Source organism: Anser brachyrhynchus (assembly GCF_964034855.1).
Source record: "Anser brachyrhynchus genome assembly, chromosome: 4".
NCBI classification, from domain to species: Eukaryota; Metazoa; Chordata; class Aves; order Anseriformes; family Anatidae; genus Anser; species Anser brachyrhynchus.
Window position 1 is genome coordinate 27,071,086 of NC_137698.1, and position 27,724 is coordinate 27,098,809.

Below are 27,724 nucleotides of genomic sequence, written 5' to 3' on the forward strand. Positions count from 1 at the left end.
TGTAATTTATCAGCATGAAATGTATTTTATTTCCACAGCTTTAAAGATTGCTGAGTCCATCATCTTCTCTTCTATTGCTGGTTAAATACCCTCCAGTGCTGCATCCGTAAAAGATACAGTAGTACTGTACCAGATGAGAAAAACTTGAGATATTCCCTTCAAAATTAGCTGAAGATGCATGAAGTAAACAACTTTTAAAAATCTATAAATAGACATCAGGCTAATAGTTATTACATTCAATAATTTAGCATGATATGCATGACAGCTTCGACCTCCAAAATAATTTAGCGCCTTGAGCTGAGATTAAATGCAGAACATTAATTTTTCCCTCTGGTGGTCAAGCCAACCAAGAGGCCCGTCAAATCCATTTTAATATTATTACATGATGCAGGCTTTATTTAAGTGGATAAAATATTAATATGGGACTGGGATAGAACAGTGGACAAAATAGCTGCAGTAAGGCAGCTTTAATTTACTACATCAACAATCTGTCTTTGTGCTGAAAGCAGGATTTAAAGGGCCAAAGGAACACACATTTGAGTTTATATGCTCATTTGTAAAACATTACTGATTTTCAGTTGCTGAGAGTATTTACCATTATCATGCAGAAAAAAAATATGGTTCCTAATTTCATTGAACTGATGTAGGAAAAAATATTGGACCAAAGTTTGCCCCACATAAGCAGATGTTATTTCAGTGACAGCAGTACAGCTGTATCCATTTAATGCCAGTAATGAATTTTCTTCCTTCTGGAGGATGTCATGCAAAGCTTCAATTGTTCATAATAAAGAAATGGATTGAAAGGGTACGTAGACTCATGGACCAAAGACAAGCAACTCTAAATATTAGGCTACAGGTGCTTTACCAGAACATAGGTTGTGTTATCAGTACAGAGCTATTTGGAAAAAGAAAATCAGGTAGAATAAAATAAATCTGAAGTTTACTGTCAAAAAACACACCTGCAGATTTAGACATTTAATTTGCATGATCAATGAGATTTATCATTTACAAAGGGAATGCCAAAAATATATAAGACATGAGGAAATGGCCTCAAGTTGAGCCAGGCAAGGTTTAGATCAGATATCCAGAATAATTTCTCCACAGAAAGGGTGGTTAGGCATTAGAACAGGCTACCTAGGGAAGTGATGGAGCTGCCAGCCCCGGAGATACTTGAGACTTATAGATGTGGCACTGAGGGAAATGATTGAGTTATGGACAGGATAGTCCTAGGTTGTTGGTTGGACTAGATGATCTTAAGACTCTTTTCTAACCTAAATAAAAAAATTCTGTTTATGATCATAGAATGTCACACTAACTCCACTATACTATATTTTTTTATTTACTCTTTCCAAAGAATTTACTTTTCTAGATACAAAGTGAGGATCCCAACAAGAAAACAACGTTTTAAGATTTTATCACATATCAACTAAATTCATATACATCCTGCACATTGCAATTTCACAAGTGTTGCTGATGACTGTCCCAAAGACATGATCAAGGCCTGAGTCCTTATTTAAGAATAGTTTTCTCTATTACTTGTAAACATTTTTATTAGAATGTTGTTCCAATTAGTCTTGTGCATAATACAGTGCAAAATCTTGATTCCCAGAAGAAATGGAAGATTAAACAGTAGTCCTGATTTAAATGCAAGGAGTCACATGAGTAGCTACACTGAATTCAGTGTAATTACAGACATTTGTAAAATTAAATAGTCGCAGAGCCCACAAAAATATGAAACACAGCAATGGAAGACCTACCAAAAATTGCAAGAGGGCAAATGGAAAAATATATACAGAGAGCACTTCACATGAAACATGGATAGGTTCTACATTAGCTCTAAAGAAAGCTGCACAAAGCAAAATATGCAAAGTAGCTGAGGGTTGAGACTTACCAACAGTGAGCACAGGAGGACGTCTGGGTGGGCTTGGAAGTGTATTGTGGCATGGCACGTTTTCCCCCAAACGTTGAAATTTCTTGCGCAAAGCCTGCCCATCAAGCCTAGCCAAGTTTGTTATACTTGACTGAAGAGTAAGGACCTTAAGAGACTAAAAGATGGGATTGTCTGGTATTCATTAAAACACATTCAGTGCAATCTCATTCAGTCATAACATTATGGGTTTTCAACTGACAGATGACACAGTTCAGTGTAAACTAGATAACAAAGTTCTTAGTGGGTATGTCTAAATGGTTGTTGTAGGCCATCCCTGATGACCATTTAACTAGGTGTTGTAGCCAATATCAGTTCTCATATTAGCTGTGGTGTGCTTCTTTTTGTGTCCATCCGTACTGCTCAGAGCATGTAGCACTCATATGCCATATCCACACCACAAATCAACCCACCAAGCCCTCTGATGCACAACAAGTATGTTACGTAAATGGCTCGCCACATGCACGTGATCTTGTTTCTCAAACTTAGATTGCTCACACCTTTCCTGCAAAGTCAGAATGCCACAATAAGTCAGGTAACCAGGGATAATGATGTATGCTCCAGAGATGTTTAAACTTCACTATTTTGATTCTGATGAAAACCCACCACTCATGCTCTATATAGACAGATGTTTTTGCTCCTCATCCTTTCTATTGGGAAAAATAGACTATTTAATCCTTGAACTGATTGCTTTGATGCAAGTTTTAATTAACTCCAAATGATGTCTAGACTACACACATCTTAGTGCTGCAAAACCAAAACAGCTGCAACTTTGACTCCATGTTCTTCTAATGAAGGAAGGTTTTAATATTATTACATTTTGGAGGTTCTTCGTCTGCTGGAAATCCATCCCTTCACACTGTTTTCATGGAAGTGAGAGGGATATAAGTTTATGCTTAAGAAGCCTCCTTGAAATAGCATTTCAGAAAGACATCACTGTTTACAGAAAGAAGAGTGAAACTAAACCTGAATCCATTTTCCAAATGCATTTTTGAAACCAACTGAGGCTGATTTAATTGATAAATATTTAGTGAAGTGTAAAAAATATACAAGTTTTATAAAGTCACATGTGCTGAAGCTAATTTGTTTGATGATAACATTCTTTTTTTTAAAAAAAAAAGCAGATCTTTTTGCTGACCATTTGTATTTCACATTTGTCCTTTTGTAGCTGTCCTTCACAATTAAAGTTACGGAGACAGGAACATGCAAGGTGTTAGAGTCTTTTGGTGTCAGCTATGCAGATAGGAAAATTAATACCTGAAGAGAAAGTTTTTCTTCAGTATCAACTACATCCTTATCTATAAAACCTTAAAATATGTGCATAAAAAAAATCAAGGGCCATTGTAAAGATATCTAAACTTCCAGATGCTATAATTGGAGCAGGGAAAACTCCTGTATTCATCACAATTATCTTAACATTCTCAGAATGCCTGCTTTGTCCTTGCATCTCCTAAGGCAGAATACTTTCCATAGCTACTTTCAGCATATGATCCAGCTTTACACGTTAATTCCTCTGTAAAGACCACAACATACCTAAGGAATTATTTGTCAATTTGACTTCATCTCCAACAAACATGTTTAAAGGATATTTCTAATTTTCAGGGAAATCTGTACTTTGCATTTTTGATCTGCAAAAAATATTCAAAGTTCCACTTTGACTGAGTTTACATTTGACCATCAGTACTTCATCTCAACGAGTGCCCTCAGCACATCCCAAAACTATGCGAGGAGAGTAAAAAGCTACAAAGCATTTCCCTGCATATCTTAGCACCTTGACAGGGATAGCACTAGGCTGTGCGCAAAAAAAAAAAAAAAATCACCTTGAGAAAGCCTGGGAGAACAGAACTACAAGCTGCAACACAGCACTTTGGCCGTACAGAGCATGGGATCAATCAATTGCAGTAATAACATGAATTCCTGGAGCACTCGGTGTTGAACATTTATAGAAGATGTACAGGTAGGTTTTTTTCCCACTTTCTTTTGGAAGTGCTGAAATAGCTCTGGGGTTGCTTTATATCCTGGATGATTTCCATGCATTTTGTGTTTTGCCTGTTCGGGTATGGTGCCAGGTTCATCAGTATGCACCTCCACACAGTAGCACTGTTGACATGTTGCTATTCCTTTACTTATAGGTAAGACAGGAGCACATCTAGAATTTCTCTTTATTATATACTATGACTTGGGAAAAAAAATTAAAAAGAGGCAAGTTTTATACTAGATCCTGAAGGCAGTGATATCTGCAGCTGTCCAAAACCATGTCAGCACTAAAACATATTCACTGTCCTTTTAAGAGATGCCATGTTTTTGACAAAGTTGCACAACAGATCATGACAGTTGGATCTTACAGCAAAGAAGTGCCTGTTGGATTTGTTTCTGTTAGGTCCTTTGAAGAGAAGAATCAGAATCTTGAATATGAACTCATGTCAGAGAGGTACCCAAGACAGTATCTTCAGGCAAAGAGTTCACATCATTATATGGCACCAAAGGAAACAGCTACTGCAATTCAAATGGCCGAAACTTTTCTGAGCATACCTGAAAGTAGCAGCCATCCTAAAGCATGACAGATTATCATTACCCTGTCTTCTATTCTTTTCCTCACTACAAAATTAAATCCTCAAAAGACGTGAAACTGGCAGAAAGCCAAGAGCAACTTCAATTGTAGTAGCTTGGAGCCACAGCACTTGGATTCATATAAGGCCAGCACAGATCACCTGTTCATCCTGTGGAGAGGATGAGCAGGAAATCAGAAAATGCCTCTATTCTTAAGGCAGAAAGTAAAAGCTTTATCTGTAATTTTAATTACTATTGCCAGATGCAATAAACTTGACCATCTAATTTTGAAATACACGTAACTCTAGCTACAGAAACAATACAACATATGTGAGACACACTCCTGTGGCCAACAGTGTAAATGAACAATTCTGGGTCCTTTTTTCTTTAAAGGCATCGTTGCTACTTAATTGGCATAGAACATCAAATTTTACTAAATATGGTTCAGGTTAGTGGAGCAAAGTCTCTGCTTTTGGGAACTGAAAGGATCTGAAGCACTGAGGAATTAGAATGGCAGCAATGGAGAGAAGCAGACAAGCAAAGCAGAACAGCACTCTACATGGAGACATGTCTTCTCTTAACTAATCCTCTATTTTTCAAGTAGTAATCTAAACTGAATTTCCAAACTGAACTTACTCAGGCTTACACACACCTGCTGATCAGTTTCTAAACATCTCCCTTAGGCCCTGATTCATCAATTTAAATATCTACATGACATTAATCAAGGAATTACTCCAATAGTCATACACTTTAAATATCTTTGCAAAAGGTCAGCAACCAATATAAAATTATCCTAGATGTCAATTACATAATGCCACCAATACAAAGCCGTAGTCAGTCACTTGTGATCCTCAAATGAGCGCTTTCCTCAAATACACTACAGAAAGAAATGATAGCATACGTGACAGTAAAACTTAAAGGACAGCTCACTGCCCTCCTTCCATAAAGTGGAAGAGGATCTCTGTGGAATACAGGGACTTTTAGAACACTGAACCCTTTGAACATTTAAGTGAGCTGAGTTCTGCCTACTTCAGAAAAGCTCAGAAAAAGCCTCTTGCAACCCACTCCAACCTTCAAATACTTGGACAACACAAACCATTTCTGTAATGTCATAGTTTACTAAGTTACTACTGTAAACTTTGAAAACCACCCCCCATTTTTTTGAGAGCTGTAACTTCAGAGTTTTTCGAACCAGAATCCTGATCTTGAGTTTTTCAGTATTACAACTGTTGGACCAAATACACTTCCTTGAATGTTACACTTCCTGATGTTACAGACTCTTACAGTCTAAGCAATTACTGTTATCAGACATGCAGTCTTGGGCAGGAGATTGACATTGCTTCATGCTAATTTATGCAAGCTGAACAGCTACATTGATTAGACTGCCCTGAAGCATTAAGATCTTTGGTTCTTTTACCAAAATGTAAAAACAAAATTTGCTCTGCTTCAATAGATTTATTTATTTTTTAGTGGAAAGAATGGTGCACTTTCAAACTGCCCCTAGATACAAGGCTTCTCTCAGAGACATGTCACAAAGCCTTTGTAAGAAAGGCTCCTTTTTGCACCTTATGCATAGATTCAGCATTACTGTGCCCAGCAATTATGTTCTCAAAATTGTATTCAGTACAACAGACTGGATATATGTGGATAATTTCAGTCATAAGGTGTTTTCCCATTGTTCACTACTTGCCAATTGATTGAAACCACCTACTAATACAGATTCCACTCTACAAAGTCAGTAGACAACACTTTCAGTTTCCTATCTGAATCCAAAGCCCTCACTTCTAAAATGCCACAAGGTCCAAGCTCTCCACAAGTATACCTGCCTGTTGCTTGATGCCAAATTTGTATTCCTAAGGAACTTAGTGCCCAATCTCTCTCAGGTTTTGTGTTCATACTAATGACTAACCGGATGAGCATAAAGAATACAATCCAGCTTATTCAAGCAAAGTAGTGTTGGTTACAGAAGCAAAGAAAATTGATTTAAGAAATTTTGAAATAAAACTATGATGAAAAAGTAAAACACTGCCAATGGTGACCTGAAATATAGGTCGGCCCTTCAGTATTACACCCCAAACTATCTTTCAGCTCTGTATTTTCTCCTATCAGGACTCCAAAATGGGTCCTTTATATCTACAGGCATTTCAGCAACAGGGTCTGACTTAGAGCAGAGGAACTTTGATATATGGTACTCAGTTTAGACTACTCAGTTATCTTTTCAATAAGCAAAAAAGGATGACTTGAATTGTTCTTTTCTTGGTTTCTATTCATTCTTCAGTCAGAAATTAATATACCTTGGACAAAAGCATGAAGTAAATGAAACCTAGGCTTCAATTGTTTTAAACATCTTCAGAATACTGCATACTCATTTGCTCTCTCCAGAAAAGCAATGTTGCTTTGTTTAACTCTTAAAACAGCAGATCTTTTGAGGTAAAGACTTACTACATCTGATTTGTTTTCCTGTCCAAAAAACACAAAGACGGGTTTCATCAAACATTTTGCTTTTGGTGCAAATGCAGGAGAGATCCTCACTTGGATTTTGCACACACCCCCCCTTTTTTATTTTAAACCAGCTAGTCCATTCACCTTTGTTTGGAAAGCAATCAAAATCAGGAAAGGCTTTTACTCTGTTGTAAATCTTAAGTTAGGGGGAACAATTATAATACCCTGCGAATATTATGAGTCATCAGCTTGTCCCAAAACTACACAAAGATCAAAGATACTACAGAATTGTGAGCAAAAAAGCATGACCCCTAGTCCCTTCGGTCACCATATATAGATTCTGTTAGACTAATTTCATAGCCAGCAACTGCCTAAGCCATAAAAACAGACGCAATACTGTGCCCTAAATATTTCTAAAACAAAGGAAAGCTAATAAAGAATAAGCAAACATATCCCTATGTCTTGCATGGGTTTAAGGTTCACCTGGAATGTAGAAAATACTGTGGAAGTCGGTTTTGCATACTACATAGCTGTTTTCAAATGACAGGATCACATATCAAATGTGAACATTACAATCTTCACACTCCTCTATGGTTGGGTTCAATAATCCTACTTCAGGAAACACCAGGCTTCAGTCTCAACTATAATGGTACATGGTTTTGAGGCCTGAGGAGTTTAATCAGCCCTTCAGACATGACTGACTGTAGAAACAAGACCCTGCAGGGTAAGATGGCAGCTAAGCAATAGTACCTCCATGATGGTTTCTTGACAACCAAATACATTTACGGATCTGGCTGTTGCAATTAATTTCAACAAGATATTCAGTCATACCTGAGTCTGATTTAAATGAGATATTCAGAAGACTCCTTTCAGAAAGGACCATCCTGGAAGCTGTCTGGTTTGTGCACCCCAAAACCATTGTGCAAACCTAACCCACAACTGTGAGAATAGCCAGGGGATTCACTTCCAAAATCACTTTCTCCAAATGAAAGTGATATTGTAAATGCAACCTGCCAGAATTAGCTCCTCATTTTTTTTTTGCACTTTCCATTATACTAATATACAAAATGATGGTGATCATTTGTCCAACCTATGAGGAAAGATTAAATTAATGCTTGCGATACTATGCAAGTGGGAAACAAACTCAAAAGAGACATTGGTTTTATCCATTAACATGGGGGTATTTCCTACATTCTTATACCTTCTTTCATTATAAAGGAAGCTATAAGCTGCAGTACCTAATGACAAGTATGACTGTTTTTGTAATACCAGTTTTAATAGCTACTAACAGTTATAGCTCTTCTAAGATGTATTTTGTTGTTGTTTTAAGGAGAAGCAGTTCTTCTCCCTAAGGAAGCCAGTCTTGACCATAAAACAAACAAATTTGAACAGAAACAAATGACACCTGTTTCTTCTGTAAATGTCTCACAGAGAATTGATATTTTTACCTGCATTATGAGACAAGACAAAGTGCGTATAGAGAAGTAATACCTTATTAGGTCAACTGACACCACTTAAAGCAGAAGAGTTTTGAGCACATAAGCCTTTCTGAGATCTCCATAATTCTAAGAAGTTTAAGTTCACTCCTTATTAGACATTGGAAAATCTAAAGAGAAAAGCATGCTTAACAGGGCATTATATTATCTGGCTTCTAATACAGCACGATATCTAACAATCTTAGGTCATTATCATCACAATTCTCAAAAGGAGGTTGTTAAACAGGTTGGAATTCACACTGCGAACTCTCGGTTCTCTTGGACATGAAATGTTTTCTCTTAGCTACCTTCTTTCACGAAATTTGAAGGCAACCATCTTCTAGCTCCTCACCCTGCTATCAAATTTGGTTGAATCTGATCAGACAATGTAGTCAGAGTTCTGATTACATTAGACTGCAGGTCAAAAAATCCCATATAAACCTGAATAAACAGAAGAAAGTACACAAGACCAGATTCATTACCCCAAATATAAATCAGAAGTGTTATTCCTGAAGTCAATTGTGCTGTTAAAATCTGTACCTGAACAATTTCACATCTCATATTACCATTTAGATACTTGCAAGCATGCAAAAGAGATCTACAAGGCAATGCAATTTGTTTTTAATATTGGCAGAAAATAGTAACTAAAATTAGCTGGGGTCTTTGGAACAAAATAATTATGGACAGTTGAGTCCAATTCTGTATCATTAAATTGGCAAATAATTTTTTTTCTGTCTGAATAAGGACTACAGGATACAGTTCCTTGCCACCGAAAGTGGCATTTTGAAAAATGACGTTAGTTTGGTTTACAACCACAGCTGACATAGGAAAAATGCTAAGATGAATTGCTAACATTTCTGCATGAGCTCTGGACAGGATGATGTAATGTGCTGAAACAACCCAAACAACAAGAAATGGCACAGGCGCAAACAAAGAGCAAAAGAAGCCCCTGTAGTCCATGACTGATTAACTGCCTGCTCTGATAAAATGGGCAAACCCTTTCAGTCCCAGTAGTTATTTGCTCTAGAAATAAAATACAAAACAATATTCTTGAGTAGAGTAAATAATACGCTAATAATATAATAAAACTAATAATCTTCTCCCATCTATAAAAATAGGTGTGTCGCCAAATCACAATGCTAGATAAATAGAGAAGCTGCAACATGATTGACCCTTCAAGAAAAAGTATGTGAAACATGTCCATGACTTCCAAAGCTACCACCTGAATCAATCAAGCAATTCACAGAAGCAAACAGGTGGATTTCTCCTCACCTTTTCTTTATCTTTTCATGTTATAGATTTAACTATCATCAGTAGACACTCGGATAAATGCAGCAATCTTCGTACCAGAGCACAAACAAGGAGAATGGTCTTGAAACCAAAGGGTATCAATAGGGCATAAAACAACGAATAAAGGCAAAAATACCAGTGAACACAAATTTATATTTATGGCTGAAAGAAAAACAGAAGCTCTGGTACAGACCAAGTCCGCATATCCAGACTAGAGACAACAAGTTACATTTACAGAGAACTAGATTGACCAGCAAAAAACCTGAGAATCTGTGAATGTGAATCCCTGGAGGTGTTCAAGGCCAGGTTGGATGGGGCTTTAAGCAACCTGGTCTAGAGGGAGGTGTCCTTGCCCATGGCAGAGGGGGTGGAACTGGATCATTAAGGTCCCTTCCAACCTAAGCCATTCAATGATTCTGTGAAACTAAGAAGCAACACTATTGTTTACCCAATATTAATTTTTAGCGTTCTGATCACTTCCACCTAATCATGGTGAGTGAAAAAAATTATCCATGTTTTTCAAACAGGACTAAAAATCTAAGACATGATACACTGCTCCTATAAACATTCCAAATACAAGATCTGTTCTGAAGTGTGGTGGAACTTCCATTGCCTGCATTTTCCCAGTACTTTAACTATCCTTCAGTGAATAAAGAACTTGCATTTGCCTCACTGGTTTCACATAAATTAAATAGACAATTCAGATTTGCTGTTAGATGCTAAGCAAAATTAAAACAAGAAAAACAAAACTACACCTTATTAATTATGTGAATTATGAGATGCAGTTCTTGGATTTATATTTCAGCTATAAAAACCAAATTTCTATAGTATTATTATACCAAGCATTCTTCTGTCACCAGATAGATTTTTTTTAATCTCTCCATGTATTGCAATAGGATTAAGTTGTACCTCCAGTGGTCTCACAAAAAAAAAAAAGCACCAAAGTTGTAAATTCTAGACAAGAGACCTTCACTATTCAGTGACACTTAAGCCTTTCTATATTACAGATAAGCAAGCAAATAGACAGAAAAGGATGAGTGAAATAGGTTTCTGTTCTTCCACGTTTCAGGACTAGAGATTTCATGCCACTTTTTCGTGTCGCATTCCAAGCTGACAATGGCACATAAGAGAAATTAGGCCTTCTCTCCATATTGGAGATCAGCTGCATTCAAGTAGACCAGTAGACAAGTATCTCATGTTGTCATAAAATGTTTCAGCTGAATGAACTGGTAAACGTATACAGACTGGAGCAGCTCCGCTAACTGATGAACCAAAAGCTCAGACATGTTGAGGCCTGGTTGGATCTGTATCAGTCTAAGAGCAACACATTGCTACCAGCCAGTTGTCTAAATCAAAACTAATACGGAGTAGTGCTTCACAATCATGATGGTTTGACACCAACGGGCAGCTCAGCACCACCATATTGCTCTCACTCCCCTCATACAGCTGCTATGAGGCTGCCCAGCCCCATAACCACTCGGGCATTTTCAGGGTACAGCTTTAGAAAAACAGTATTATTTGAGTGTTGCATGTATCCCAGCTGAGAGAAATGTCTAGCTGTTTTAGATTTTGTCTGGTCAGTACTGTATCAGAAGACCTGATAGCCTAGAGCCTTTTTCTCCAATCCCTCAGTCTACCTGGTCCTGGACTAACAACTCAGCTAGGCCTCTGGTATCAGGCCTAACGATTCACAAAGCTTTGATCCCAAGAGCCCAGGGCAGAAGAGGAAAGCATGGGGAGATGAGGACTGCAGTGGTAAATGTAGGGAACTGGTGTTTAAAAACAGAATAGCAGTTAGTGACACCATGAATACGCATTATCTACATCATCTAAAACTCTGAGCCCATCTGCTGGAAATGCAGCAACAAACTGGATACAGACCCAAAATTCCCAGTATTGTTTACATAACTGTAAGATTTCAGTCTTTAGACTGTACTTTAAAAAGAGAGTGCATCTGGTCTTTCCTTCAACAAAGCAAATCCACACAAAATAAAGCAATCCCACTCAGTCTGGATGCAACTCGAACCATCATATCATTTCTAAGATCAATAACTAATAGATCCACACAGCTCCAGAAAGCCATGTTTTGAGGTCCTTCATTTCTAACACTATCAAAAACATTTGTTTCTCAATGTAAGTAGGGTGTAGTTTCTAAGGAGCTAGTAACACAACTGGATTCCCTGCTTCCATTAACAGGTTTGTGCAAGTAACTCTAAATCTGTACATTGCCTAGAGTATATTTGAATTCGATGATATCCAGAAAGCCTTTCTTGTTAGAGAAGCGGGCTCTAGCATAAGGTGGATATGGCATTTTATACACCATACGCCAAGGTCCGATTGAAATACGCATTCCCAAAGTGTCACTTATCACTTCATTATGATGCACGCCAAAGAAACAGGCCTGAAGAGAGATTCTCATAACAAAATCAATGGTAACTGAAGAATGTCAGAAGCACAAAGAATGGGATCCTCTCTGGTAAAACTGAGGAGGGGAATATTTATCTGAAGAATCTTCAGCATTAATTTTAGAAAGACACACCTAAGGACCAAGCTTGTTTAGGGGGTGGTACCTCACCTCTGGAGAAACATGGGAGACAACCTGGGAGCAGCTTTGTTTGGCAGCCTGCTCGATGAAACAAAAGGAATATTTTTGATTTTATCCAGAGTCACAGGTAGCTTCAAGACAAAGTATTTTCTAGTGCCCTGAATCTATCCCAACACAGTGACTGAGAAGAGCTTTGCAAAGCACTACAGAATTACAGGCGAAGTCCCAAATACTTCATTCCTGAGGAAGAGCAATCTTGAGCAGGTGCTGCATTTGTAGGGTCTGGCACCCCAAGGAATGTTGTCATCATCATTCAGTGGCAACCCTGCACTGCAAAGATCAGGGAAGGACATCTTTCAGCATGAGGATCCAATGAGCCTCAGCACAGAGTGGGAAGAGGGATTAAGAAAGAGTATTAAATTGCAACATCAATAATTAAAGTAAAGCCTACCTCTGCACAATCACTCTCTCCCCATTAGCAAGCTACCAACGAGACACCAGTTAAAAGCAAACCATCTATGATAGCAAAAGATACAGGGTCACAAATGGAAATTCACAGAACAGTAAGGATAAATCATTTCATCCGTTCTCTGCTACTACTTCCTCACTTGAAAGGATTTATGAGGTGAAAATCTATAGCTGGTATTGAGCATCTCTGGGATCAAAAGGGGCTGAGGACAATGTGGATTGCAGCTAACTTCAGACATTACTGAATCTGTAGAAAAAGCTTTAATTTATGCCAATATCGAAAACTTATATTGTTCTGGTACAGGTTTACAATTCTGATTCTCTTCAAGGTTGTTTTTTTCCTTTAAAAAACAAATCTCTCTGTAATAGAGCTTCTGAGCATCAGAATGACTTTTGCCATTTCTCAAAGCTGCATGATAACAAAAGGTCACAGGCTGGCCCCAGTTCCCTTGTATTTAACAAAATAATATGGTTCAGAACAGAAAAGCTCAACCTAAAGGTCACAACAAAAATCTATTTTTCTCCACTGTATTATACAGAATATTTCCTTAGACTCCCATCCCATCCTACAGCAGAGTAAGCAGGTTTCAAAACTAACCTAGGTAACACATTGTACATGCAATTTTCTGAACACTACCATTTTTTTTGTGGGTGGGGGGAGCAATAAGGGGAATAAAGGGAAGCAATGAGGAGGGAAAATTTGTCCCACTAAAGAATGTTTAAGTACCAGAACAATTAAAGATCCTAAAAGTTATGGCATACTGAATTAACACCAGCCCACATGAAAGTCAGCTGTCATGACTTCAGCATCTGTTTCCAGACCTAAATGGATTTTCCAGATAAATGCAAACACTACACCAGACAAAAATAACTTTTCTGGGCTTTTTGCTCACCTTCTCATTTAAGTGAACACTAGAGTATGAGGTTCAGCTTACTCCTTTTGTTTCTTTGGGATAAGCTCCAAGTAACAGAGAAAAATTACTAGAACAGTGATATTTTAAGGTGATATTTCAAATTTTTTTTCTACTGAGTGGCAATTAACATAGGCCTTTATCACTTGGGGAGGAAGCTTATAGAGCAATGGGGCTATCTGTGGCTACTGAAAATGGAGGCATAGGATAAATACTATTCCCACATTTTTTCCCCGCAATGAAACTTAGTGAACATAGGGGCTGTAGATAGATTTTTAACCAAAACACATGGAAGTCTGAATCTTCAAATCCTTTCATTTTACAGACATCTTGTAAAGTTCACTTTTTTGTTTTTGCTTTTTACTTCTCCAGCTTCCAGATAAACTATAAAACACTAAATAAAATCAAGCATATATATAGGATGCTTGAAAGCATTTGTCATCTTCATTTGTGTGGAGGCTTCCTCCTCCTCTAACATAAATTTCTCCTGTTGGGACAAAAATTGTGATTTAGTACCTTGTTCAGGGTAGGGGCAAGGGAAGTCTCAGATTACAGCAACCTTGATGCCATGTACTATATGGAAAATACCATTTAAAACAAGTATATCCCTGTATATTATCAGAAAGAACCAATATCATACCATTGATACAAAGATCAAAGAAGAGGCACACAAAGATGATTCTAATAAAGCAATGCTGTTTGGTGTGGTTTTTTGTTGTTTTTTTTTGTGTGTGTGTGTGTGTATGTGTGTGTGCATGCATGCATTTCTGGTGAAGATAAAACGCCTTTTATTAAGAAGCAATGAACTTCACAGGCAGCCAACTTGTATGCAGAATTATTTCAGGTTAAAGAACAGGATAACTGAAGTAAGTTTACACTGAAAAGCCTGCTACTCAAGGATGTAATTTTTTAGGAAAAGAATCAAAAACATTTGTGAATTTTCATTTTTCTTATCCAAATAAAAAAATGTAGCTCTTGCTAGAGACATGGGACATTATAAACTCATACACCAACGTGAGTGTACTGATGCATTGAACTACTGCACATAGAAGCCTGCAAAAAGTTACATGAGCAGCCTGTAACTGGACAAAAATGTAAGCTTGATTTTTATTTTGTATCCTGATATCTCTAGATTAGCTTCTAGCTTCTATAGGTATCTCAGAATAAGTGGCATAAATGAAATCAAGCTTGTTCCGTACAAGCCATTTTTGCTTGCCTGGGTTTTTATTCCCAACTTGAAGGAAACTATTACTGATGAAAACAGAAAAAGCGCCTGGTATTCCCACTTTAAAGGCAAGAAAAATAAAGCTTTTCTTCCTTGAATCTTTTACAAATTTTATTTTATGGGCATCAACAGTTCTTTTTCAAAAATAAATCTTCCAGTAGTAGTCATATAAATTTCTAGTCAGGTTATGAATTTGGTGATATTTGTCCCCTTTCAAGCTGAATTAGCAACCAACTACTCAAATATACATTGAAAGTACACATTTTTTTCCCCCCACAAATTACAAGTCAGAGCAATTACTATATTTGTGATCAACTGATTCCCTTCCCACCCCCGATCTCTGTAGAGTTGATCATTTCACCTACAAAATGAAGCTTCCAGACAACAGCCAGTTTTAAAACATAGAGGAGATGGGAAATCTGGTAACTAATGACAGAGCTGTCCTTCTAAAAACTCTACCACTTAAGTGAGAGGCTTTTGTCATGCAGGTTTGGGTCATGCAGGTAAGGAAGAGGAATTGAAAAGCAAATATTTTTCTTCCTCCTCACACAAAGGATCAGCAAAAACTGAGTGGCCTCTTTACATGCTTGCTTTGTACTCCGCTTTAACATCATGCCATCCAGGCTTTTTTTTTTTTTTTTTTTTTTATCAGCAAGCTTCATAACACAAACCAAATTTCTTTTAATACTGAAGCTAAATCAAGAAAAATGAGCCAGCCAGCATGTTTTTCCACATTTAGACAGCCAGATAAACTCCTACTCATCTTCACCACATACTACTGAAGAGTCAAGTTTTTCCTACAGATGCTCAATGTCTTACAAGAACATTTGATGTAGTATTTAGGCATTATTGTACTGCTAACAGGTGGTAACTTTCAAAGTCGGCAAATGTATTAAGCAGATTACCTGACCTCCTTGGATATTTATATAGAGTAAGTTATTTCAGATTTTTTTTAAAATAACTAAAACTTCAGATTCAAGCCGTGCCTATACCCCAATGAAGTTTGCAAGATCCCTTTACATCTTGTCTTGTAATCAGGATTTCTTATAAGCATTTGTGAGAATACCTTATAAAAGAAAGGTCACAGTAATGTACATTTATATAGCCAAGACCAGAGCTTCTGGTAAAGCCCTGCCAGCTTCCAAGGTAACAGTGTCCTTGATTGTTGCTTCAAGTTTGTATGCATGCAAAGAGCAGACTTAAAAGACAATATTTAAGATCTTCCTTTCCCTTCACTGTAACATTTTTTCAGTTGCTTGTAACTTTGAACACACTTGAACTGCTCAGGTTTAAGTCTGCCAAGGACGCCTCCTCTGCATCAAAAATCAACACCTGAATACCCAAGATCTCAAGCGCTCCCGTGATCTGGAGGCAAGACTTGCGAAACACAGCAACAGGCTGTTCAGTGTACAGCTTTCACCTCCATCACTCTACACTTTGCACAATTTAAAGAGAAAGATTTGCCAGAGATTCAGTGCTACAACTTTCACAGCTACCACTTGCATTGATCATAGTTCAGCATAGTTCAGCCAACAAGGAATTTCTTTATAATTGTAGCTGGAAGCTGTAGTGAAGCCAAGAACCAGAACTGAGGACTTAAACATTGCATTCATAGGAACGAATTGAAATAGCACTTACAAAAATACTTTCACACATACTCCTGCTGTGGAATAAATGTGCGAGTTTAGGATTTGCTATCTGAATAAACAAAAACTTCCCCCGCATTTTAGAAGCATCTGAAAGGTCACAGTTTTTATGCCAAGGGGGGCAAGCACAGAATCCTGAAGCTGAGAATCCCGTCATCTGTTTTTTTATTGAAGAAAATCTATCTTCAACAGTCCCACTTGTAAGATGTCAAGAGAAAGGCAATCACTCTCAAAGGTCATGTCCAAGTCCTTCTGCTTATACGACTGAAGACAGTTGCAAACTGCATCTTTCAGAGTCAGCAGAGTACAGCTTCGAAAAAACTGCATACTACGTGGGAAAAAGCTCCCAAAGGCACTGTGTCAATTTGATATGGCCTAGATACTAACTGAAATTGGCATACCTCTATACACAATTCTTGTAGCTATGAAGTGGTTCTCTAGAAAGTACTTTCTCATTAAATTTCTCTGTATATGGTACACATAAGGCTTCGGTAACAGGCAAAAACACAGCCTTGGTTCCATTAACTCTTTTGACACGTGCTAAAAAAAAAAGTTATTTCCAAACCAAATTATACTGTGATACTTTGACAATTTCTAGAGCACAACTAATGCTGTAGCAGCACTCTGCACTACAGAGCATTGACTTTTGAGTATTTCATATTTTCTTAGTGGTATGCAAGCTTTAATAATATGCACATGACTTCTGAAATTACTGAAAAGGAATTTGAGATTTCTGAAAATAAGATCTGCAGAAAGATATGCATTTTATTACAACAATGATTCACTCTACATACACCTCTTCCTTGACCAGGTAAGCATCCCCTGCTCCCTACTTTACACTACAGATTTTGGTCTGTTCAAGCCAAAAACACTGGTTAGCTCAAAGATTTGCTCTGCTCCTGATGTTTTACTGCTTTATTCTTTGCATTTGTTGAGAAATCTGGAGATTAGCAACAAATATACCAAAACACCTGCAGAAGGTAAAAGTTGCTAGTAAAACACACATTACAAAGTGTTATGAAAGCTAGCTGTTAATTATTTTAAACAATGTATTTGTTGTGCATTAAAAGTGAAAAGTATGCAAAGAGGATGAAATATCTTAGCTGGCTTCTTCCAATTCTGCTTGAGCTGCTGTGAGGAGTGATAAGACTGAGAAGCTGATTTACAGGAAAGATTAAACATATCTTTGCTTATTAGAGGTGAAGAGTGAGCATGAGTACCCATGAATACCTGGTAGATTTAATTTCTAAGATCTAAGATTTAAGATCTTTTTCTAAGATCTACCTAGTGTGACACACAAGGAATAAAAGGAAAGCAATGAATACTACAAAAGAGAAATTTTTGATATGAACTTCCTTATTGAGATGTTCCCTCAGTAAAATAATTACACTGTAAAATCACTTCATGTTTCAGGCCATCACAGATATGTTTTAAAGGATGCTGCAGATAGCAATTTCACTCCAATGGTGTTACAGACTAATTAGCCATTTTTACCTAACCCTCTAGATAACTCTACTTAAGTTTGGAAGGACAAGCCAACAGCTGATGAGTCAAGGCAAGTGAGCCATGACCTATTCTGCTGTCTTCTTACCTTTCCTGTCCTAACCACCCACTCCCTGCATACTTATCCAACCACCTCAGTTGTTTTTCTTGCCTGCCCCCTTTGTAAGTGCACAGCTGCTGCTTCTATCCTGTATATAGATGCATAAACAATGAAAACAAACACGCTGGTACAGATGTGGAACTACACATACATCTAGCCACAGAATTCATGCATTATTCTAGAATACATTTCATTAAAACAGACTACCTATGAAGACTTATGAAAAACAGGTAGTTTATAAACAAAAATATCAAAACAAAAGGAAAATTTCAGCATGTCAAAGGGAGAAAAAAAACATTTTGAAAGTATTTGTCTGCTTCAAACTCATTAAGTTCCACACTGATACCAAGCAATAACTATACACACAACATACAAAACACTGGAAAACCTACTGAGCCCTCCTGTCTAAGAGGCGGCCAGCTAGAGTACTATACCAATTCAGTGAAACAAAGTTACAATATACATTAGAGATATTAAAAGGGCTAGATTTTTATGTCCTGTAAAATAAATTCAAGAGATTTACAATTGCCTTTGTTCAATGAAGTGAATAATCCAGTAAAATTCAAGAAAAATGGATATGAATATGATTAGACGTCTGTAGAGACCCTCTATAAAACTTGTGCAGGAGATAACATGTTCAGCCCAAGAATAACACTGTCTACATACAGTTGAAAGAATAAAGTTGTAAGAACTAAGCCAGATGCTATAAGTCTCAGATCAAAAAAATCTTATGAAATACATGCCATTTTACTTAAGAGCTGCATTATAAGGACCAGAAAACTAAGTGAATTATTACAGGTAAACAGGCTTTCCTCAGAAGCTCCTATAGTAAGCAACTGTTAAGCACATTCCACCAGAATAACCCTACTGTTTTGTTTACTGCTGAGCCTACTCTTGATAATTCTTTCACACAGAACATTGAAAGTCAAAAACAGACACCCTCTTCCCCACCATTCATGTGATTTGGGAAGGGAAGAATATAGTGGTTTTGTTATTTTACTTTTCCAGAAATTAAAGTGTGAAGGGGAAAGCAGGTATCACTGGAAGACAATTCCTTGGTTTTCAACATTTTGCCATGCTGGAATTGAAATCCTGCTAGCAAGATTTCATCATGAATTCTTCCTATGGGTAAATAAAAATCACATTGAGAACCTCAGTGTCTGATTTGCCTAGGGGAAGAGAGCAAAGAATGTCTCCATTTCTGCATGACTGTGGCTATTTATACGTGTGCAAATTTGCAGATGGGTTCACATAGGGAAAACAGAACAGCAGTACTACGGATGTTCTTGGGTAAACCTAATGGTTAGGGAGCAGCAGGTCAGAAGTTTTATTGAAACATAAGACAAGTCTTGAAATCTACCTGGAATGCCAAATGTAAAAATAGTGTTTCACAAAATTTCATATTAAGCATGAATAGGTAAACAGTGTTATAACAGACTGAATGCCGTTTTCCAAAATTATACAGGGAAACTGAGCATATTCTCCACCTCTTGGCAAACAGATTTTTCCTTCCAAAGCCCAAGTTACCAATACGTGGGATAAGCTACAAATCAAATCGTGTGTACACCATCTCATCACGTAGGTTACAGCATCTTTCACATCATATTCAAGTATTCAGTCAACATGTGTTAACAGCATTACTCAAAAAATACCCATGAAATCACTAGTGTCAGTGTTGTCACCAAAACCTTTAATCATAACAGAAACAGCACTTTAAATGTCAAATTAACTCATTTCTTTAAAAGCACAGCTCTGTTACCTAAATTCACTGCAAGATGTTTCAGCTGAGTAGGACTTACTTTCATGAATAAACATTATTGAATAGTTAGAGAATTACAACATGTCAGAAAGATCTTCCACTGACTGATATGTTTTGGTTAAAATTTCTTCACAATTAGCTGAGTCAAATATAACAGTGGCATATGATGGTGTTTTTTTTGTTGTTTTTTTTGTTTGTTTGTTTGTTTTTTAAATCTGTATATCTTTAAATTCTCCTACAAGTCCAGAAAATATTCAAGTTCATGGTAAAGAACCAAACATCTCCCACTAGAACGTCAGCCAATTTCAATTCTTAATAACTTCGCTTAACCTGTTTCACTTTGTCCTTTTCTCTTTTCACTGTAAACACAGCTCTTACCTCTTGTAACGGGAAATAAATTGCAGATTCAACTAACATTCTCTGGACCTATGCTGTGCCAAGAAAAATGAAGCAGCCAGCCATTTCTACTACAAGTCCTTTACAAGCAGTCACATAATGGACTTCCAGTTTAGATGCACAATGTAACCTTTGTTAGTCCTCAGAATGATTACTTAGGAAATGTCATCTGCCTGGCAAAACTGACCAAAATTGTATGAGACACCACAGAATATGCAATAACCTGCAACAGGTAGATCCTTCATACAGTTCCACCATCCCAAAGAACACCACTGCTGTATAACCACATATAATTACTTAGAGGTCCTCTGTCTTCTCATGATGTGAAATTTGTATTCAGTTGGAATCTCACTTTCACAGAGGACTGCAAAAACAGATCATCAACCCTCTGCCTACTGGAAAGAGCTGTGTAGGAGGAAGTGACAATGCTACTGAGGTGTTAAAGAACTGTCACATGTAAAAGCACTATCACATCTAAAAGCACTAATTTTTTCTTATACTGTGATCAGCATGGAAAGTCTGACCTATAGGGACATCTACACAAGCACATACCAAATTAATACAAAAGCCTGAAGTCTTTTGCTCCTTGAAATCCAGTGCTGGTTTAAGGTATTAGACTGCAATCTAGTCATACTAGACTTCACTTGACCAGCCCAAACCCTTCTTTCATAGGGCTTCAGGAAAAAAAGAGTAGTAATCAACTCGAAAGCTACTCTTCTGTAAAGCTAAAAAAATAAAAACTGCTAAATCATTAATCTTCTCATAGACCAGAGCAATACAACTGTAGCTCTGAGCAGGCCATATGCCATTTTTGTAAAATTGTGTTTGTGATTCTCATAATGGTTTATTGACTTGTCCCTGACTTTTTTATTTCCATTATCTGTGGAAAATATTTTCTTATAATTTAATGGTAAAATGAGTTTTTGAATAATGAAGACTAGTGGAGAGATAAGGGTGGAAGTCATATGGAGCTGGGGGAATAATTGAAGAGTCTCTTAACATAGGCATTTTTTTCCCCTGAAATACTACTTGCTGAATATACAGTCTTCTGTGCTGATAAAAATAAACAAAGCCCCTCTGTGTGGCGTTATAATACTGTGACTTCTATAAGAAATAGCAGAGCAGCTGCTATCCTCATTAAATTAAATATAGTACCAAAATGCAATGAATCCTAAATTGTACAGTGATGAGCTCTGAATAGATTGCTATTTGTCCTGCTACATGCTGATTTTGTTTGTACCGTGATTCTTCATTCCTTCCTTAATCTCGTGACAGACATGAAGCACAGGAGTCCAGGAAATTGCCACCCCAGGACAAGGGGAGACAAGCCTGATAAAATCCAGGCTGTTTTATATTTTATAGAAAGAGGTGAAACATCTCCATTGTTTTCATGACTACACCACATTTACTCCTCTATAGTGCAAATTCATTTTTCCTGCAGCAACCTGCAGTATGCCTCAAAGTATAGCTCCCAGGAAGGGGGACTTTTTGGTTGCTATTGCACATTACAAGATAGGAAAGTGATTGATTTAAACATTTAGTATAATGAGACTATAGGCATCTTGTTTTTGAATGAGGACAAAAATAGCTGTTGAAAAGGGGCATGAGAATTGGCATGCAAATAGGTCTTCCTAAATGAGATGCATATTTTTCCCAAAGTAACAAATATTAATAAATATGCTGGGCTAAATGTGAAATCCTAAGTCAGTTCCTATTGGTTTCAGTGTGGCAGGGATTTTACCACCATGGTGCCTCCCTCAAAAAACATTCAAGCTACATGAAAGTGATGCTTTTATTAACAAGCAGAAGATAAGGAAAGAGACAAGATGAACAGTCATTATTTAATAGTTTTCGTAGGAATAAACTTCCTTCCATATGCAACATGCTAGTAGTGGAGTCATTGGGATTCAAAGTATAACAAGAGCATTCAGCTGCTAGCAGCCCTCATGTAAAACTCACATCAATGTCATAAGCCCTTTGCCACACACGCTTGCAGCCATCTCTAAGGAATATGATGACAATCGCACTGAGCATATCTGTGCACAGAACTGATAATGGGAAAGGGATGAAAGGCTTAGCCCTTTCAAAGTAGAAAAATGTTTAGGCTTAAGCACCACAGGTGCACCAGATCAAGTTCACTGAATTCAGGTGCTCTGGTCTTTCAAAAGGATCTAGACACAACAATGTTTGGAACAGGGGTACTCAATTCTTAAGCATCTTGAAACTGCAAACCCCACAAGCCCTGAGGGTTCTATTACTCACTTAATACATAGGGTAATTAAGAATATATGGGAAGGATTGACAGGTGTCCTCACACTGACCAAATCACAGAAAAAGGAAAATAGACACCTTTACCCTAAACCCAACTAGCAGTGCCATTCAGATGTCTTGCTTCTGTACTGCAAAAAGGTAGTCCCCTACTTGAAATTCACAACACTTAATTGTGAACAGTGCTTTAAAATAGTGCAGAAGCTATGGCTGGCCATTGCTTTAGCTACTAAACTGCTGGAAAACAGCCCAGATGGCAGAAGGCTCTTACCTACCAACTGAACTAACTTCCACACTATGACATACCCTTCATGACCCTTCAGTTGAAGCTCTGGCAGTTCAGAAGGGAATAATGGCCTCTGTGAGCCAAAGCCTGGAAATACACATCACAGACCTACCGATCAAGGCTCCTGCTTCAGTGCATGTTTCCGTATTTCACTGAACAGGGACTGAAATAACCCTCCCTCCACAAGCAATAATTATCATCCGGTCTGAACAGCAAGACACCTTGACCTAGGTGTCTAACTTGGGGCGGTAAATTCCAGAATGCAGCCAGGTTAAAATGAGATGCTGTCATAAGAGTTGTGACAACTCAGTCTTTTCATCAACTTTAAAGAACAAAAAAAAGTATTTTTTTCATTATTTTCCAAGTGCCCAACCACTACTAAATAAACAAGTCTTGTGATGATGCTTTCCTTAAAGGACTCAGCAATACAACTTCCTTTTATGGATAATCAAAGGTCAAAACCAGAAACTTTGGACTGCTTATCCCTGAGTACCTATAACAAAAGTAGTAATTTGGTGTAAGAAAGTGTTGGACAGAAACAGCTGTGTTTAACGAGATCACTATGAATGTACTTGTAAATGTTGTATATTCCAGAAATCCCAACTACAGTGTAACTTACCATCTCTGGCTTCAAAGCAGGGAGATCTGTTTTTTAACTAACTGCCAAGATACAAGACAATACACAACTTGGAAATCAGATAGACAGATTTTTCTAATCAAGTCATTGCATCAGTCTTCTATAAAGCATTAAGAGCTTTTCTCTCACTGTGAACAAGCCATTGTTTAGACAACCTTTTTAGACATGCTGAGAAGCATTTTTTAAATAGAGAGGACATTTTAATTGTGGGTGGCATGAATTAACTATCTGAAAGAACAGCTGCATCTTCAGATGACATGAAGAGAAGTGTGATCTGGATGTAAAGTACGATAAAAGAACATTTTCTTCTGCATTTGCCATTTTTGTGCAAGTTCTCCTACCTCAGAAATTTAATTTTAACTGTTAACAAATAAGCTAAAATAGAAAATAAAATAGTAGGTAGGAAGCTTTTATGTGCCACTAAAGCCTACGTTAATCTGTTTCAAAGATTACCTTAAAAATTGTTTTCTGGTCACTGAACCACAGTGCTTCATAGCAGTCAGGGATGAGGGAAAATGTTAAATACCTCCAATTTCATGAGTCTAATAACTGAGCCTTCTCATTTTATGCTATTTAATTGGAAGCAAACATTGGAGTCCCAACAGTTATGAAATTCAATCTTTCCAGCTTAGACATACTTTAATTATTCTTGTAGCATTATTACTCGTGTCTCATATGAAAGACCTTACATGCAGGAAGTGGCCTCCAGAACTTAGACAAAGTGAGTTATAAGGCATGACTTGGAACCCAAGAACTGACACCCACCCTCTGGCACGCTGTCATTAACAACTATCAGTGCTTCGTACTTCAGATACCACAGCAAATGGAAAATGAGGTAAAGTATGCATTCCAAATAACATTCAGTACTCTACATACTCTGTTCTAGCTACTGCAGATATCATTCACTCCTCAATAGAGAAATGACGTAAGGATGTAAGACCATTTCAGATCTTTGAGTTCTGAAGATTGAAGAAGCTTATAGGATTTTAGGTTTATTCTTTCGTGGACTACAGTACAATTTATAAAAGAAGAGCTTCAAACTTGAAAACTCAGCATTTCTGGTTCAGTCAAGTCTGGAAGTTGACAAATATCATGCCTATGACCACAATACAGCCAGCAATTACCTGGTGAATGGAAGCAGTGTAAACCTAGAGGGTGGAAAAGAAATGTTACTCACGTGTTTAATTTAAACTGTCAGCTGCAGTAAAGTTACTATCAGCAAAAAAAGGAGGAAAACTGCTCACAGACTATTCCAGAACCTTAACAGCTTCTTAGGTGACTTTCCTCAGCACCTCGGTTTATGAAAATTCAGAGTCATCCCATAAAGCTGACAAGTGCAATAGAAATAGATAGCAAAACTTCGAGAGAGTCTTTATCAGGAGATGCAGTTATATCAAAATCAAAGATTCATAAAATGAACATCAGTTTTGTCAATGGCACACTGTTGAGGGGAAAAGTCTGAAATCTGAGGATAATGGGGAAGAATTTGAAACAGGAGTTATAAAACATATTTCAATCAAGATGAGGGTGTTTATCCTCGCCTGGAAATTTTCAAAATACTCTTATACTTCACTCAAACCTTCAAAATCTTTCATTAAATTTAATGTGTTCTCCACCTAGCAGCAAACATTAACCCATAATTTTAACAATTCTATTTATTGAAAGCTTACTGGCAGTTTTACAGGAACTTGTAAAAACCAAAATTATACCTCAATAGAGAAGAATCATTTGGCCATCATGCAAATAAGCATTTCTCTGTTAAAAGCAAAGAGGCTAAAATGGTTTATAAAATGTGTTGGGTTATAGCTGGTCCAGCTTGTAGGGACTTTGAAGAATAGAGAAATAGAACTAACAACTGACACAGCAATAATAAAATTCACTTTCTGAACTGTTGCACAAGTCTTGCCTAAAATGCTCAAATTATAATCAGTTTATCAATCCACTTAATCTGATGCAAGTTCCTTCATAAATCCTTAACCAGTTTACAAGCAATTCTTATTAAGCCTAGAAAACCTTGGAACACAAGTCAACAACAGCTGAGGGAACTGGGGTTGTTTAGTCTGGAGAAAAGGAGGCTCAAGGCAGACCTTATTACTCTCTACAGCTACCTGAAAGAAAGGTGTGGGGAGCTGGGGGTCGGCCTCTTCTCACAGATAACTAGTGATAGGACTAGAGGAAATGGACTCAAGTTACACCAGAGGAGGTTCAGGTTGGAAATGAGACATTTCTTCTCAGAAAGACTAGTTAGTTATTGGAACGGGTTGCCCAGGGAGGTGGTGGAGTCGCTGTCCCTGGGGCTGTTCAAGGAAAGGCTGGACCTGGCGCTTTGGGACATGGTTTAGTAGGTGACATTGGCGGTAGAGGGATGGTTGGACTAGATGATCTTGGAGGTCTCTTCCAACCTTAATGATTCTATGAAAATATTATTCCTATGATCTACACGCATCCTATTTAGCAACCAAAAGTCTTCATGGGTTATCAGATCAAATTTTCAGAAACACTTCATAACAATTGACTTTTAAATTGCAATTTAGCTTCCAACGCCAATCTCAGCACCCTTTTTCCATCTATGGGAAATATGGAGAGTCAAGAGGCTTGATTCTGCAAATGCAATTTCTTTTGGTGGGCTAAGTGTTGTAAATGCAAATTATAGGGGTAAACGGGTAGGTAAGACCTCAGCTCTCTCAGTATCTCACACTATGTTCTCTACCCTGAAACTGTTACTTGCAGGTTGGGGAAAGAAGCTTCCTCCTTTAATTACAGGAAGATACAGGCTGCAGCCCAAATGTTTAAAGATGTTAATAGCGCCCCTCGTCTATGTAACATTTGTTCTTCCATTTGAGTCTCACTCCTTTGACTCTCAAGGGTTGCAGCTTTGTATTTATAGCACTCTTCTCCTCTTCCTCCCCCAGCCCAAGTAAAGCTCAGCTACAAAACCTTATCCATAGTATTTCACAACCTCCAGGTGCTTTGGTGTCAAGATACTAATATCTTAAGTCAGAACCATCAAGCTGACTGATAGCTAGAGAAGGCTAAAACATTCCATTTGCTGGGAAATCCTCAAAATTGTCTAACATACCTCGGAAGCTATGACAGTCTTCATCAAGATAACAGAAACAGAAACCCTGATACTTTACCAAGCATGACAAGTCTAAGGCCCAATAGCAAATACCTGGGAAAACACTTTAGTCTTTCATAAAGATGTAAACAGGAAACTGACACATGGCTCTCTTTTGGAACTATGGCTTTCTTGCAGCATAAAGTGGAGATAACTTCAAAGCACCTTCAGTAGCAGAGTTTAGTTTTATATTGACAATCATATATACATAAGGCTCCTTGGTAATACACATGGGTAACACTAAAGAGTACAATACAACCCAAGAACGTGTGGGGAAATCCCAAGAGCTGCATAATAAGACGATTAGTTTTCTAAATAACATGTTTACATATGTTTCACCCCCCATACCTATGTATGGTAGATGTTGTCAGAGAAAAGCCAGAATCTGGTTAGGAATTAATAGTATGCATGGGGTAAATATGCTAACACAAGTCTAGTTTTCTAAAAAAAATAAATTAAGAACTGCAATTTTCAGCCTGAAGTACCTGCACAGGCAATATGCAGCCATCCTGAAAGGAAAATAATATTCATTCAGCAATACTGAGAAAATCCAGACATTCTTTATGTGAAAATAAACTGGTTCATTATGTCACCCATTGAGTTTGCCTTGTCAATACTCTTATTTTCTATGTTTACTTCCATCATTCTACAAATCTTCCTTATACAAGTCCAATTAATTAGTAGAACTAAGGCAGAGATTGGTATAAGTAACTTAACATCCTGAGAAATTAACTTTCACCATTTAAGTATTAAGTGCTAGAAAAGCACTTTCTAAATCCATTTTAAAGGTAAGTATTTATACCATGAATGCAAACAGAGCAAAACAAAAACTACAGAGCTAAGAGCTTTTGAAGAATGCTAAAATGCTGTTCATAGTCTACATGACAGAGTTTGTTATTCTGTGAATGCAATTGCATCCTTTGAATATGTTGACAGAGGTATGAACCCATAGATTGCTGGTGCTTGCAGAACTGTTTATCATTTTTTAAATTCAGTGACATGAAAAGATACAGAAAGATAGCATGCTTTACAAATCAAGATCATAAAAATGAACTTGGCTGAAAATGTCTCTGTGAATTTTGAACGATGCCCTTGATAAACCAGAAAGTAAAAGGATGAAGAACCTGCCTGGGACAAACACAAATACAAAATACATTAAACAATGATAGCACAACAAA

At 37.4% G+C, this 27,724-nt stretch overlaps 1 long non-coding RNA gene across 2 annotated transcripts in view; it reads right to left on the reverse strand.

The window, feature by feature from the left end:
* Window positions 1-27,724, reverse strand: part of LOC308193917 — a 47,276-nt gene that overhangs the window by 12,426 nt on the left and 7,126 nt on the right. For both annotated transcript variants that reach the window (XR_013950055.1, XR_013950056.1), the window contains one exon: window positions 1-27,674. This exon is cut by the window's left edge and continues 12,426 nt beyond it. This is a non-coding gene — a long non-coding RNA (uncharacterized lncRNA). The remainder of the gene's footprint in view (window positions 27,675-27,724) is intronic.